At 34.5% G+C, this 14,180-nt stretch overlaps 1 long non-coding RNA gene across 1 annotated transcript in view; it reads right to left on the bottom strand.

The window, feature by feature from the left end:
- Nucleotides 1-14,180, bottom strand: part of LOC127501652 (uncharacterized) — a 62,213-nt gene that overhangs the window by 9,695 nt on the left and 38,338 nt on the right. The window contains exon 3 of the long non-coding RNA XR_007926670.1: nt 1-134. This exon is cut by the window's left edge and continues 29 nt beyond it. This is a non-coding gene — a long non-coding RNA (uncharacterized LOC127501652). The remainder of the gene's footprint in view (nt 135-14,180) is intronic.

Below are 14,180 nucleotides of genomic sequence, written 5' to 3'. Positions count from 1 at the left end.
GCAGGTTGCCATGAACTCTCTTGTGACCTTCTCTACAGCCGCAGATGTGGATGAACTCGAGGGTCTTGGTTCAAACTGAGGTCAGGGGTCACGCAGAGGTCCTCATATGACCGTCAGGCCAGCAGGGCTTCTATCTGTTGATTATGTGTGAAAAGAGAAACAGGTTAGACCCTGAAGAGAAATGTCCACACCAAATGTGATATGAAAGACACTGTATTATTTACTGCTTTCTATTAGATTAAATTCAAGTTGGAGCTTTAATTTTGCATATGACAAAAGCAAAATAAAATGATGTGGGCGTAAATTTGGTCACACTTTAGATTAGGGTCAATTCTCACTATTAACTACAGATTAACTATGACTTTTGCCCCAGTAAACTCCTAATTACTGTTTATTAATAGTTAGTAAGGTAGTTGTTAAGTTTAGGTATTGGGTAGGATTAAGGGATGTAGAATATGGTCATGCAGAATAAGGCATTAATATGTGCTTTATAAGTACTAATAAACAGCCAATATCCTAGTAATATGCATGTTAATAAGCAACTAGTTAATAGTGACAATTGGGCCCTTAAAGTGGTGCTTTTGCATCCTTCTTGAAGCATAAAATCTCTAGTCCTAATTCCTTATAAGTGCATGAAAACACAACCAGTATATTCTTCAAAACATCTATCCCAAACAGACCATGAGGGTTAAAATGACATGTGAGGACCGCAACAAAACTAAGTGTGTAAATGAGTTAAGATGTGCTAATTTTGATGCTGCTCAGCTTTTTAGGCAGGACAAGGTTAATTGAAGCTGTGATGCAGAAATGATCGTTCTCGAACAAGCAGCACAGCAAGGCCTCGTTGAACGCCACGGCATTGATAAAGACGATATATTGTGTGACTATGTGGGCGCAGACGTGTTTGTGTGGACAACACTATGTCTCAGCATGTGTTCCTGAGCTTGCACACAACACGCAGTATTCATAAAGATGATCGAGGGGGTCGGGAAACAGATATTTTAATCACTGTTGTCTTGACGCGAACAGCAAATGTTGTAATCGGTACAATGACGGTGTAATCTGCATGTGTGTTTACCGTTAAAACGGCAATGTGTGAGCCACAGGAGCTGCCGAAAATTCTCTGTAACGCCACCTACTCAAATTATGGAGCAGGAGCATATTTGCCAGGGCGATGTGTTAGTGGGCTGGTGAGCTCAGTTTTGATTTCTCACTATTCTAAATTTTCACAGCGCAATTATGAGCCGTACTAAGTTCACCGATACCAAATAAAGCAGGTTTCTTTTTGTCTTATGTCATCTATCAAAACAGAAAGTCTTCTTCCTCTGCTAACAGAAAAAAACGCAACATTTATGAAAGGACATCAATGACTTTATTTTAAAGGAATGAAAGCCAAAGGTGTGGGAGTCAACACCACAGCCATGAGTGTGTGTTTGTTTGTGTGTGTGAGTCAGGTGTGGCTCATGCTTGGCTGCTCAATGACCGAAGTGAGGTTGTGTGTGTGTGTGTGTAGGTTTGTGTAGGGTGTTTTTGTGCGTCTGTGCGGCCCCCCCTACACAGTGAACGCTGGCAAACAGCTAAAAGCTTCAGCAGAGAGTGCCATATGTGAACAGAACTAAGCCAAAGCAGGAGAGCCATATGCACTTCGACTGCTTTTTTTAGCTAATTATCCCAAAATGTCTGTTTTATAGAACAAATCCGTGAGTTACACTGCAATTACCACATAATGAGCACTCACACACAGAAAATGTAAAAATATCTACAAACAACATAAACATAGAGATGCTGACAGAAGATTTTTTTGGGGGGTGGGGGGTCTACTTGTTAGTATGTATGCATTTATTAATTCTTAGTTTTTGGGTTAATTAGTTAATCAGATTTCTAAAAGAGAGTAATGAAAAAATTTTGTAGCGGTAAGTGATGGTCAAACTATGGTCAAACTATTTTCACACAGAAATTGCTAGTAAAATTCACAAATAAGACCAAAATAGTTTTTTCTTGTAAAACGTATTCCAAGATTGTTTGTTTTATTTACAGCTTTGAAAAAAATGAGTTTTTACAGCGTGTGATCCTGATTACTCCGCTATTCTGGCACTTTATTTTCTCTGTCTGGCTGAAATAAAATGATTTTATTTACAAATACCATATGTGTTTACTGATTGCTATACATTTTATTTAATTATTTATATAATAAAATGAATTGCCTGAGACATCAAATCCAATGTATTTCTGGTTTCAGGTTTTTTAATCATGTTTTGTCTCTAACCATATATGCATGTACTTATTTTCTATAAAATTCTTCTAAAATAGCCTACACAACAGTACGTTTAAATAAGTTTTTATTTATACCAAAGTATTTAAAATTAATGTGTAAAACAAATTAAATATAAAAAAAATTGTAAATATTTTAAGGTTTATTTTCTGAATATATGGTGTCACAATGAAACCAGCCATAAAACAGTCCAAGAAAAACTTTTCAGCAATTGAAAACAGTAAAACAATTCATGAAACAACAAAAATGTAAAATGATGCCAACAGACATTATAATTTATAAATTATATAACATACATAACATTTAAAAACATGTTGTCTTTACTTAAATCTTATAGTAAATTTTATAAATATATCAAGGACCTAAAACTAACTTTTTGCCACATCTGCCCGTGGCCAGTGACTTAAGAAAATTTACCAGCCATAAATATTTTTTTACCAGCCATGAAACTGTTTTTGCAAAAACAGGCATTTATGACACCAAAATTTTAGATACCAGTGAAAATTCACAATTCTCTATTCCAATTTCGATACCACAGCTAAAACTACTAGCCTAACTAATATAAATTTAAAACATCATTAAAGACAAGTAACAGTAGGTTTCAGTTTAGAGACATTGAATAAAAAAAATCAAATGTAAAATAACACTGGATAGTCTTCACTGTATGAAATAAACACAGATTAATCCTTATTATAAAACGGTTATTTCCTGTCCCTGATTCTGATTGGTCTATAGCAGTGTTTTATTCACAATAAAACACGGCTATGACCGCTTCACCCAACGGTTCTGTGTATCACTGTACAACACCCTTAGCAACCACTCTTAGCAACGTAAACTGTATGTTCTCAATTGATAATGTTCATTGAAGCTTACTGTATTGTGTAGAAGAGTATTGTGAGAAAGAGATTGATTGAGCGAGTTTATTACCTGCATTCAGATTTAGCATTTTCCTTCAGGTCAGTCCTATGTTCATAATAAAAAATCTGTTTAAATGTCTGCTGAGATATCTTGTCCTTTTAACAGTTAAGGGGTTTTCCCGTGACTGACAGCGCTAGTCAAAGCATTTGTTAGTTGCGTCTTGTTCCGTATTCACAACAATTCAGTCTTTTCAATGTAAAAGTCTTCGTTACTGACTGACACACTCATAAAGACAGTCTTTGCCGCCATCTAACGGCTAATAATGTAACATCTGTTGCTGTTCACGGTCAGGGACTATTTTTTCCGGCGGAAGGAAGGCTTTTAGTGAAAGTTTACTTCATGAAAAAAAAAAAAAAAGAAAAGTTGCATTGATACATATTTTTGGCTTTAATATTTATATTGTGTGGTAATCGTTTTATAAAAGCAATAAGGTACTTGAGGCTAGTGCTGTATCGTGAATAAGTCACAGCTGACGTACCTTATTGCTTATTTAAAGTTACAAAAGTTGAGTGATTTTTTTTATTGAAGAAATATTAGGCTGCTGTCACTTTAAGACCTAATCCATGGATCCAATACACAGATACTGGTACACATCTTTCTCTACTGTTTATGTTCACTCAAGCCGACTATGTTTACTAGGATACTATCCTCGAGTGTTTGTGTGTGTGTGTGTGTGTGTGTGTGTGTGTGTGTGTGTGAATTTGTCCTTTCAAGCGCAAGAACGCTAGGTCAAACAATGCTCAGGACAGTTGATGGGTCAGTGCTGCATCGTCACAAGAATTTAAACCGTGGCAAATTTAGCCCTTGGATATATCCTTTGTGATAACTTTGGTAACACTTTAGAATACTGATCCTTCATTAATGAATATCTAACTACTAAGAACTACTATATACAGGTTCATAATTAACATGAATGATGCATAATGTATAATTAATTCTAAAGAGAACATCATGGTAACCCACTAGTAATGACTGAAGTATTACCAAATCCTTCAGAAGGATTTACTAATTATTTGGATCAGTATTCTAAAGTGAAAAACATGTTAACTCTCTAGTAACTACTGAAGTCATTGTAAACTTTTGAGGTTTTTGTAAATTTTTGTACAGTAATTTCTTCTGATGTATTTGGTAACACTTAAGTAATTACTAGTGGGTTACCATGATCTTCACTTTAGAATACTGATCCAAATAAGTAGTAGTTCCTTTTTAGAATTATGTAGTAACTCTTGAGTTATTACTATCCAATACTTTACAAAAACCTCAAAAGTTTACAATGACTTCAGTAGTTACTAGAGAGTTATCATGTTTTTCACTTTAGAATACTGATCCAAATAATTAGTAATTCCTACTGAAGGATTTGGTAATACTTCAGTCATTACTAGTGCGTTACCATGACCTTCACTTTAGAATTAATTATACATTATGCATTATTCACATTAATTATGAACCTGTCTATAGTAGTTCTTAGTGGTTTTCTGGGAGGTATGAAAAAAAAATAGTAGTTACTGATTAGCTAATAGTGAACTACCACCTTCAACTGAGCACTATTACTTACTAATTCATTAATCAGAGTTTCTTGTTAGTTAATAGTAGTTACTAGAGTGTTAATAATCCATTACTCATTTGTTCCTGTGTAGTTATTCATTAATGAAGGATCAGTATTCTAAAGTGTTACCATAACTTCTCTGTGTTATGGCCTCTCTGTATATTGTTTGCTACTGTTTTTTTGGTCTTACAGTATAAACAACCCCAAAGTACCTAATTTATTTTTGTGTACTGTCTGTCCTAATGTACTTCTCTGGTGACTGGGAAAGAGAAAAGCACCTGCAGTGCTGTTTTCCCCTTGTGTCCTGGCCCTCAGTGTCAGAGACAGGGACAGCAGAGATATAGAGAGACCTCATCAAGCTCTCAGGGCCTCCAATGGAGTAATGGGATGGTCTCTCTTCTGCTCTGAGTTTGTGGCTATGTGTGTGTGTGAGAGAGAGAGAGAGAGAGAGAGAGAGAGAGAGAGAGAGAGAGAGAGACACACAACCTGCCACATGTGCTATAGTGCTGCAATACAGCCGCACTGTGGACATGAGCCTCCTGGTGGAGCTCCGCCTGAGGGCCTACAGGTGGGTCAATCCATCAGTGGGCCGGAGGGGGAGGTGCTGCAGGGAGAGAAAGTTCAGCTTCGGCCAATCAGAAACAGAGGCATTAGGATCAATGCTATCCATTAAAGAGCACACTGACCTTCCAGTCACGCTACAACCTCAATGAGTGTGTGTGTGTGTGGGTTTCCTAGGGAATAAATTCAGATTTTTTAATTATGCTCTGTCCTCAGTTCAGCCTCACCTACATATCAGATTTTGTGGGTGATTAAATAATTTCCATTTTTGGTAGCGCGAGGGGTCCGTGGGAATTTATCTCGCACAGATTTCACATCATCACGCTGCTGTCCTCGGATCACCCTGAAGATTTTTGGAACAATGTTTTTCACATATTTCAACATAAAAATTCCTGCTCAAGCCACGCAGCTACTGACGTCATCTCTATGGGTTTCTCTGACACGTTTAGATTTTAGAAAGGAGTAAGAGCCATGGTTTTGCATTAAAGAAATAGTTCGCCCAAAAATGAAAATCCTGTTATCGTTTACTCACCGTCAAGTTGTTCTAAACCTGTATGAATTTCTTTTTTCTGCTGAACACAAAAGTAGACATTTAAGAATGCCGGTAACCAAACAGTTTATGGGCCCCATTGACTTCCACAGTATTTTTTTTTTCATACTATGGAAGTCAAAGGGGCTTATTAACTGCTTGGTTACCGACATTCTTCAAAATATCTTCTTTTGTGTTCAGCAGAAAGAAATTCATATAGGTTTGGAACAACTTGAGGGTGAGTAAATGATGACAGAATTTTCTTTTTTTGGTGAACAGTCCCTTTAATCTCCAGCATTTAATGTCAATATTAAGTAACTTTAAATAATCATTTTCATTTGAATAAAACTTGCTTAGAAGCTAATTTTTTAGGTTACTTGACAAAACATTTTATACAGTGTACTGTGATTAATGCTTATATATATAAGCATTTATAGGACAAATCTAATTTATAAAACATTCAATATTGTACACAACTTTAAGTAGACTTTTAATTTGAAAGAAATTAATACTTCAGCATGTAAGTATTAAATTGATCAAAAGGTACAGCAAAACATTTATGTTACAGAATATTTCTGTTTTCAAATAAATGCTGTTCCTTTGAACTTTCTATTTATCAAACAATCTTGAAAAAATTTATCAAGCAGAACACCTTGATAAATTCAACATTGATAATAATGAGAAATGTTACTTGAACAGCAAATTGGCATATTCGAATGATTTCTGTTTTTACTGTATTTTTATTCAAGTATTTTTAACAAATGTCTAAATTGTTTTCAGTTGTTACTGCAATAATTTAAACAGGATATATATATATATATATATATATATATATGTACACACACACACACACTGTAAAAAATGCCTGTGTTTTTAACAGTAAAAGACTGTAAAAACAGTTAATTGGTTTACAGAAAGTTTCCGTACTATACATGGTGAATAACTGTATCTAACGGTATATTTAATGTAATTTTATGGTAAAATACCATTAAATTTACAGTTTTTGGAAGTGAAAAATAACAAGTCATTGTATAATTTACAGTAAAAAAACATAAATTGACATTCCCACAATTTCCTGCGTGGCACTTCACATTTGATGTATTTTTGTTGAAATAACTGTTTCTTCTAAGTTTTTCTTAGTTTTTTTCTAATCAGTTATGTACTTTAGGGTTTTATGTTACATCTAATGTTGTTAAATTAATGTTTATTGCATTTTTAAAATTTCATGAGTGTTACAATGATGGTGTTTAGTGTTTGTGTGAATGACACTGAGCACCTTCTATATTAGTCCTTCTCAGCTTTTGGAAAAGCTTTGATTCATCATGTGATTCTCATTCACCACTGTGATTGGTGGTTGTCAGTGTATTATAAAGGTACAAAACAAATATTAGTACTTCAATAGGTTGGTAAATTAACATTATATCAGTTAATGAAATATGTTTTTTTACTGTAAATTTAACAGAATTTTTTTTACAGTGTGTAAAATAAACAGTTATGAACCATAATTATTACAATATAAACCTTTAAATACAGGTTTGAACTGTAAAATAGACAGTAAACTAAGTGCTGTCCCATAAAACCTAAAACGTTGCTACTGTATTTTTACGGTAAAGTTCTGGCAACCACAGCTGCCGTTATTTTACCATAAATTTTACGGGGATTTTTTTTTACAGTGTGTATATTTTATATATATATATATATATATATATATATATATACACTATATATAGAATGTTTGAATTATTGCTTTATGCCTATGTCTGAAGAGTCTATACAAAAAAGAAAGTCCTGTAATGAGAGTCTGCTGATAATCTGTTTCATTGTAAACCCCTACTAGATCTTGTGTGATCTATGTGAGCTTTCAATAGCGAAACAACCGCTTCAGTCATGCTGCAGGCCAGTACCACCCCTCCAAACACACACACACACACACACACACACCCTCTCCAGCTCGCACGTCCTTAACAATCTGAAGAGCCTTTTGACAGCTGCAATTAAGCATGTTAATTAGAGGCACAGCACAAAGAATAATATTTACTGTGATTGGGTGTCCTTCGACGCCTCGCCAAATCAGATCTGAGGGAGCTCATTGTCTACAAATGCAGTCCCCCCCCCAACCCCCCGTCCCACCCTCATATTGTACATGACACCTTACAGCCACTGCGTGTATTTCGTATTTCTTTTGCAGTATGCCAAAGCTTAAGAGGGGAAAAATGCTTTTAAGGCATGCGAGGATTAACCGTCTCTTGTGAAATAATAAGGCATCTCTGAGAGCAGGCGAATATCTGAGGAACCATTTCCTCTTGCTTTTGTAAGCTGAACTTTACATCAAAGTGCTTGATTAATTACTGATAAGGGACTAATAAAATATTAATGCATTTTGTAATTAATGGGACCTCAGAGCCGCATGTCCTACCACCCCCCAGCTAAATGTCTTTTTTTTGAAAATAAGTTGTATTCCTTAGCTGTCTAACGCCTCTGCATTTTCTTTATATCTTCTTTTTTTTGTTACTGGAAATGATTCATAATTAAACGTTTATCCAGGAGGAGCATAAACAAAGCGAAATGTATATTTCCCTGAAATAAAAAAAATAAGACATGTTCTTTTTTTTGTTCAGTGACTTTGAAAGTGTCGAGTCTGGAGGGCCTGGACTGATGGTCACGCCATTTCTTTTTCATTTGCTGTGGGCTAATGGACAGAATTTTATAAGCCACCATATTGCATCTCACCACTGGTAACCTCATTTCAAGTGTTGTCAATAATGTCCTTGTGCTTCATTAAGAGACAATGACAACCATCCTTTTTAAAAAGGATGATTCTGACTTTGAAAAACTGTGTCTCAAAATGTGGGTTAGGCTTCAAATAACACGGCGCATACTAAAATTATCACCCTACGTGATTCGTGTCATTCTGCGTTCCTAATGAAAAGATTTTTCTGTTTATATAGAATATGGACAGCCATGACTAAACTGAATGAAACTAAATCGTCTCACCAGAATCATGTATTCAGTGGATTTGTCTTGAATCAAACAAATTAATACTTTGTTATAATTGTGATTTAATAAAAAAAACAGTTGAAGTAAATTCCATCAAATAAATCTGATCACTCTGTCAAATAAATAATTAAATAAATATTGCTGCATTAAAATTGGTCTGATGCGTATTCATGTTTGCTTATCAGCAAACCATTTTGTATTTCAGACAGACCCAGTGTTATTTTAGTATTATTTATATACTATTATAGTTTTTTTTAAATATATTTTAAATTAGCTTTTATATTTTCAGCTTTCATTTTAATTTTAGTTTAATTTTTTACTAATTTTGTTATGTGCGTTTGTAAGTTTTTTTGTTGTTGTTTTTTGTTTTGTTTACTATTTATTTTTCATTTATTTTTATTTCAATTTTAGTTTTTACTTATTTCCAGTAAGTAACTTTAGTGCTTTAACTTAAAATTATTTCAGTTAGTTACCAAGGCAACATTTTTAATTTTCATTTAGTTTTTCATCAAATATTTATATTTTATTTTAGCTTTATTTCAATTAAACATGTTTTAATAGTCTTTTAGCTAACAATAATAATGGTTGACATACCTTTTGTCTGTTTTGTTTAATTACTTTAATAGGTTTTTTTTTTTTGGCTTTGTTGTTTGTTTGTTTGTTTGCTTTTGTTGTGTTGTGTTTTGCTTTGTTTTTTGTTTTTTGTGTGTTCCTTTGAACTTTCTTTAAACACATCAAACACTCGAACTTTTATCAAACAATCTTGAAAAAAATGTATCAAGCAAAACAACTGTTTTCAACATTGATAATATTGAGAAATGTCACTTAAGCAGCAAATCAGCATATTTAAATGATTTCTGTTTTTACTGTATTTTTGTTCAAATATTTTTAACAAATGTCCAAATAGTTGTTTTCAGTTGTTATTCAGAATATATTTTTACTGTACTGTACATATTAATTTTATTAATTTCAGCTTTTTTTCAATTAAACATGATTTAATAGTCTTGTAGCTAACAATAATAACGGTCTGTTTTTTGTCTGTTTTGTTTAATTACTTTAATTCGTTTTTTTGCTTTGTTTTTGCTTTTAATGTTTTTGTTTGTTTGTTTGTTTTGCTTTTGTTGTGTTTTGCTTTGTTTTGTGTTTTTTATGTACTTTGTATTTTGTATTTTGCTTGCTTGTTTGTTTTTTGCTTTGCTTTCTTATATTTTTTATGAATCAGACAAGATTCAGCTTTTCATTTCGAAACACTTCTATGCAAAAAAAAAAAAATGTCTTAAAAAGAGTCTTAACATCTAATATAATAACATCTCAGCAAACAACTCACTTTTATTTCATATTTAGCTCCGGCGCACACTAAACTCCACCTAGCCCGTGGCTCGGACTCTGCATGCAAAACCAGCCAACATTCCCTATTCTCCTTCCTGAAGTATATCAAACGCATTGCACAATAAAAACTATACACATTTGTTTTGTTGACACGAAGCAATCCACAAATATCAATATACACAAAAGCCTGTATAAAAATGCACGATACGGATCAATTTGGCTGAGATTAGAAATCTGAAATGTACAAGTGACAAATGACGGAGAGGTATTATCGGAACGGCGCAAAGCAGACGTGCTCGCCGAAGTCTCTCCCTGCTCTTATCTGGAACTGAGGGTGTGTTTTAAGCATGGCCTCATTACTGTCTGATGGGTTCAGTGACAAAGCTAATACAAAGCTTTTTCATACAGACCAAACGCATCCCTGTGAAATTAGGCCCCAGTGCAAACCGTGCGAATGTGTGTGTGTATCACAGAGACAGAGACAGAGAGATTGAGAACATGTGCACTTGTGAGTGTGTATCTGCGTGCGTTCGTGTGTGTGCATGTGCTGGTGTGTTGCAATATGATAAATGTGTTCCACCCCATAATCTATGTGTTTCAAAATATGATGTATGTGAGTATGAACTTTGAATTATTTCCTAAACAGAGGGCCATAAATCTTGTAACTTTGGTGAAGAGTGTGCGTTCTCTCTCTCCCTCTGTCTCTCTCTCTTTCTCTCTCTCTCTCTTTATATGAATAATGCAGTCGAGACTGGCCAGCTGCTTAGAGTTACAGAGTGAGACTGACTGCTGATGGGAAACAAACGGCTCTTTCCTGCTCTAAAGGTGGAAAAAAAAAAGATACACTGGGTGGCAGATCAGACTGTCTGAGATGTTTTGCTTTCACCCGGCACCAAGGTCACGTCAGGCAGCAATCCTTTAACACAATGAGTGTGTGAGAGTGTGCGCGTGACCTTGGGACTGACGTAGGTGTATTTATGTTCAGTAACCCACCCTAAATGACAGAAAGCCATGTAAGCAGACCTGGCCCGAATACACCTGTGATGTTAAGAGCCTGTTATGATGCATAATATGAGCCAAATTCTAACGCATGTATACGTTGCAGGGAATGCAGTCCCATAATGCATTGCAAAAAGCTTGGCATAAAAAATAAAATAAAAAATCAAGAAATATGATGAATTTATTGGAAAGTATCAATGAAACAGCTTGATATAAGTTAAAACAAATTATTTTATACAGTGCTGTGTGTTTAATGCTTATTTGAGTTTCATATATTTTAGCAACATTCAAATCAACAGAGTTGCTTCTCTAAATTGGTCACTTTTCAGACTATACAGCTCAATAATGGTAACAAACATGCACAAAATGCAATATTACAGTCAAATATAAACCTGTTTCACACACTTTTATAGTCCTAGCAAGTAATTAGATCAAACTTGGGTTACACTTTATTTCGATGGTCTACTTTAAACATTCTATTGTAAGTAACTTTGCAACTGCATGTCAACTAACTGCCATGAATCAAAGCTCATCACAAGGAGCTTTTCCAAAAGCTGAGAAGAAACAGAGTTATTTCATTGAAAATACATCAAATGTGAAGTGTCACGCAGGGAATTGTGGGAATTTATGGTTTTTCACTGTAAATTATACAATGACTTGTTTTTCACATCCAAAAAACTGTAAATTTAATGGTATTTTACTGTAAAATTAAATTAAATGTACTGTTAGATCTATTACAGTTATTCACCATATATAGTACAGAAACTTTCTGTAAACCAATGAACTGTTTTACAACGTAGCATTTTTACAGTCTTTTACCGTTAAAATCACAATCATTTTTTACAGTGTAAACCTTTAAATTTTACCGTTTTGAACTGTAAAATAGAAAACTAAGTGCTGTCCCATAAAACCTAAATGTTGATACCGTATTTTTTACGGTAAACTTCTGGCAACCGCAGCTGCCGTTTTTTTTTTACAGGTATTTTTTTTACAGTGTGTGATTTTCTTCCTGATATTTTTTGTGTTTCGACACAAGTAATATCCAAAATGTGTTGCCACAAGGGGTTCTGGAAAAAAAAGAAAGAGTTAAATAAATAAATATACACTATGGTTTAGTAACAATTCATTTTATTCAGTATGGATTAACTGATCAAAAATGACACTAAAAATTCAAACAAATGCTGTTCTTTTGAACTTTCTATTCATCAAAGAATCCTGAAAAACTGCATCATTGTTTCCACAAAAATATTAAGTAGCACAAGTGTTTTTTGTTTTTTTTACATTAATAACGATAAAAAATGTTACTTGGGCACCAAATCAGCATATTATGATTTCTGAAGGAAGTAATGATGCTGAAAATTCAGCTTTGCCATCTCAGGAATTTTAAAATATTAAAAGAGAAAACAGTTATTTTAAATTGTAATAATATTTCACAATATTACATATTTTACAGTATTTTTAATTAAATAAATGCAACCTTGGTAAGCATGAGGGATTTCTTTCAAAAATGTTTTAAAAATCTTACAGATACCAAACTTTTTAATGGTAGTGTATATATATATATATATATATATATATATATGTAACAGTAACCTTCATTTCATTCCAACCCCACATAATAACATTAACAGTGAATAATGCAATAATTTTTGACCTGCTCCTCACTCATTTTTGGATTTTGACATTATAAATCACCATCTACTTTCCTTGTATGGAAAAAAGCAGTTTGGGCAACTTCTCCAATAGTGTTTCACAGAAGACAATATGACATAAGGGTTTGTAAATAATGACCGAATTTTCATTTTTGGGTGAACTATTCCTTTAATCTCTCTTTTGCTGCACACAGCCAGAGTCTGAACAGTCCTGTGGCCCGTTTTGTTTGCGCATAACAGTGTGATAACTGTCAATTGGGATAAATATTTAGGTTAAGCATATTTCAGTGGAACTAGAGGAGGGGTTGCGTTATAGGTTTGGGCCAGATCTAGCGAAAGCATCTTCAGAACACCCTTAAAACCAAATAAAGCCACTTTAGCGTGGCGGGGTGAGTTTAACACCTCCCTTATGCAATATTAAACGTACGTGTGTGTTGATTTAAAATGAGTCTGGGAGTGAATGAGGGCGAGTGTGTGTGCGAGTGTGTGATCAAACCAGGACGCTCCTGACTTCGCCCTTGTCAACATTCTCTCCTGTCCACCATCATTCATACCCCCCCCTCACCCCCCCCCCGGACTGAACCCAAAGAGACCAGCGCAGGCCAGTGCAACTCAGCACATTCCTCCCTCATGAATTTTAATTAAACACGCTGCCTTCCTTTCACTCACTCCCCAAAATAAATGGTCGGAAAATATAAGACATCTGCCCGGGATATATCATTTACATTTCTCTGACGATAAATCACCGGCCGCTGTTTCAGATATCAATTAGATGAGTCGCATTGATTGAATAAATTCAAACTGTCTCGGGCGGCCAGGATGTATGAGGGAGGCCTGCGAGGGGTGTGGCTGTCTTTCCATGGAGGGGAGGGAAACTCTGTGTTTGATCTGATTAAGTACTTTTAAATCACATGCACACGCACACACACAAACATATACACCGATAGATTGCATTGGATCTCATTTTTTACAACGGTCACAGCTGTTCCTATCCAATCAGAAGAATCAGAGGCACTTCTTGTCAAAGATCTGGTTTGAAAAGAATCAAAACATCACTCCAATATTTTAGTAGGGACTACGGCTGTCAATAAATTCAAATGTTTAATTGATTAAAATATATTGCACAATTTAAAAAAGTATCAATATTTGCAAGAACCCAATAGACATAAAAGTGCCTTTAGAAGTCTATGTATATTGTTTTATGCATGTATTTTGAATGCGTGACTAAATGTGGATGTGGATGGGGACACTTTCTTCAGCTCATACTCGTTGATCCCGTTCACTGCCATTATAAAGCTCGGATGCGTCAGGATATTTATTAATATAACTCCAATTGTGTTCATCAGAAAGAAGAAAGTCATATACACCTAGGATGGC

Source organism: Ctenopharyngodon idella, chromosome 19, assembly GCF_019924925.1.
Source record: "Ctenopharyngodon idella isolate HZGC_01 chromosome 19, HZGC01, whole genome shotgun sequence".
In the NCBI taxonomy this organism is placed as follows: Eukaryota; Metazoa; Chordata; class Actinopteri; order Cypriniformes; family Xenocyprididae; genus Ctenopharyngodon; species Ctenopharyngodon idella.
The sequence above is the reverse complement of the archived record's forward strand: the minus strand, read 5'-3'. Positions and strand labels throughout refer to the sequence as shown.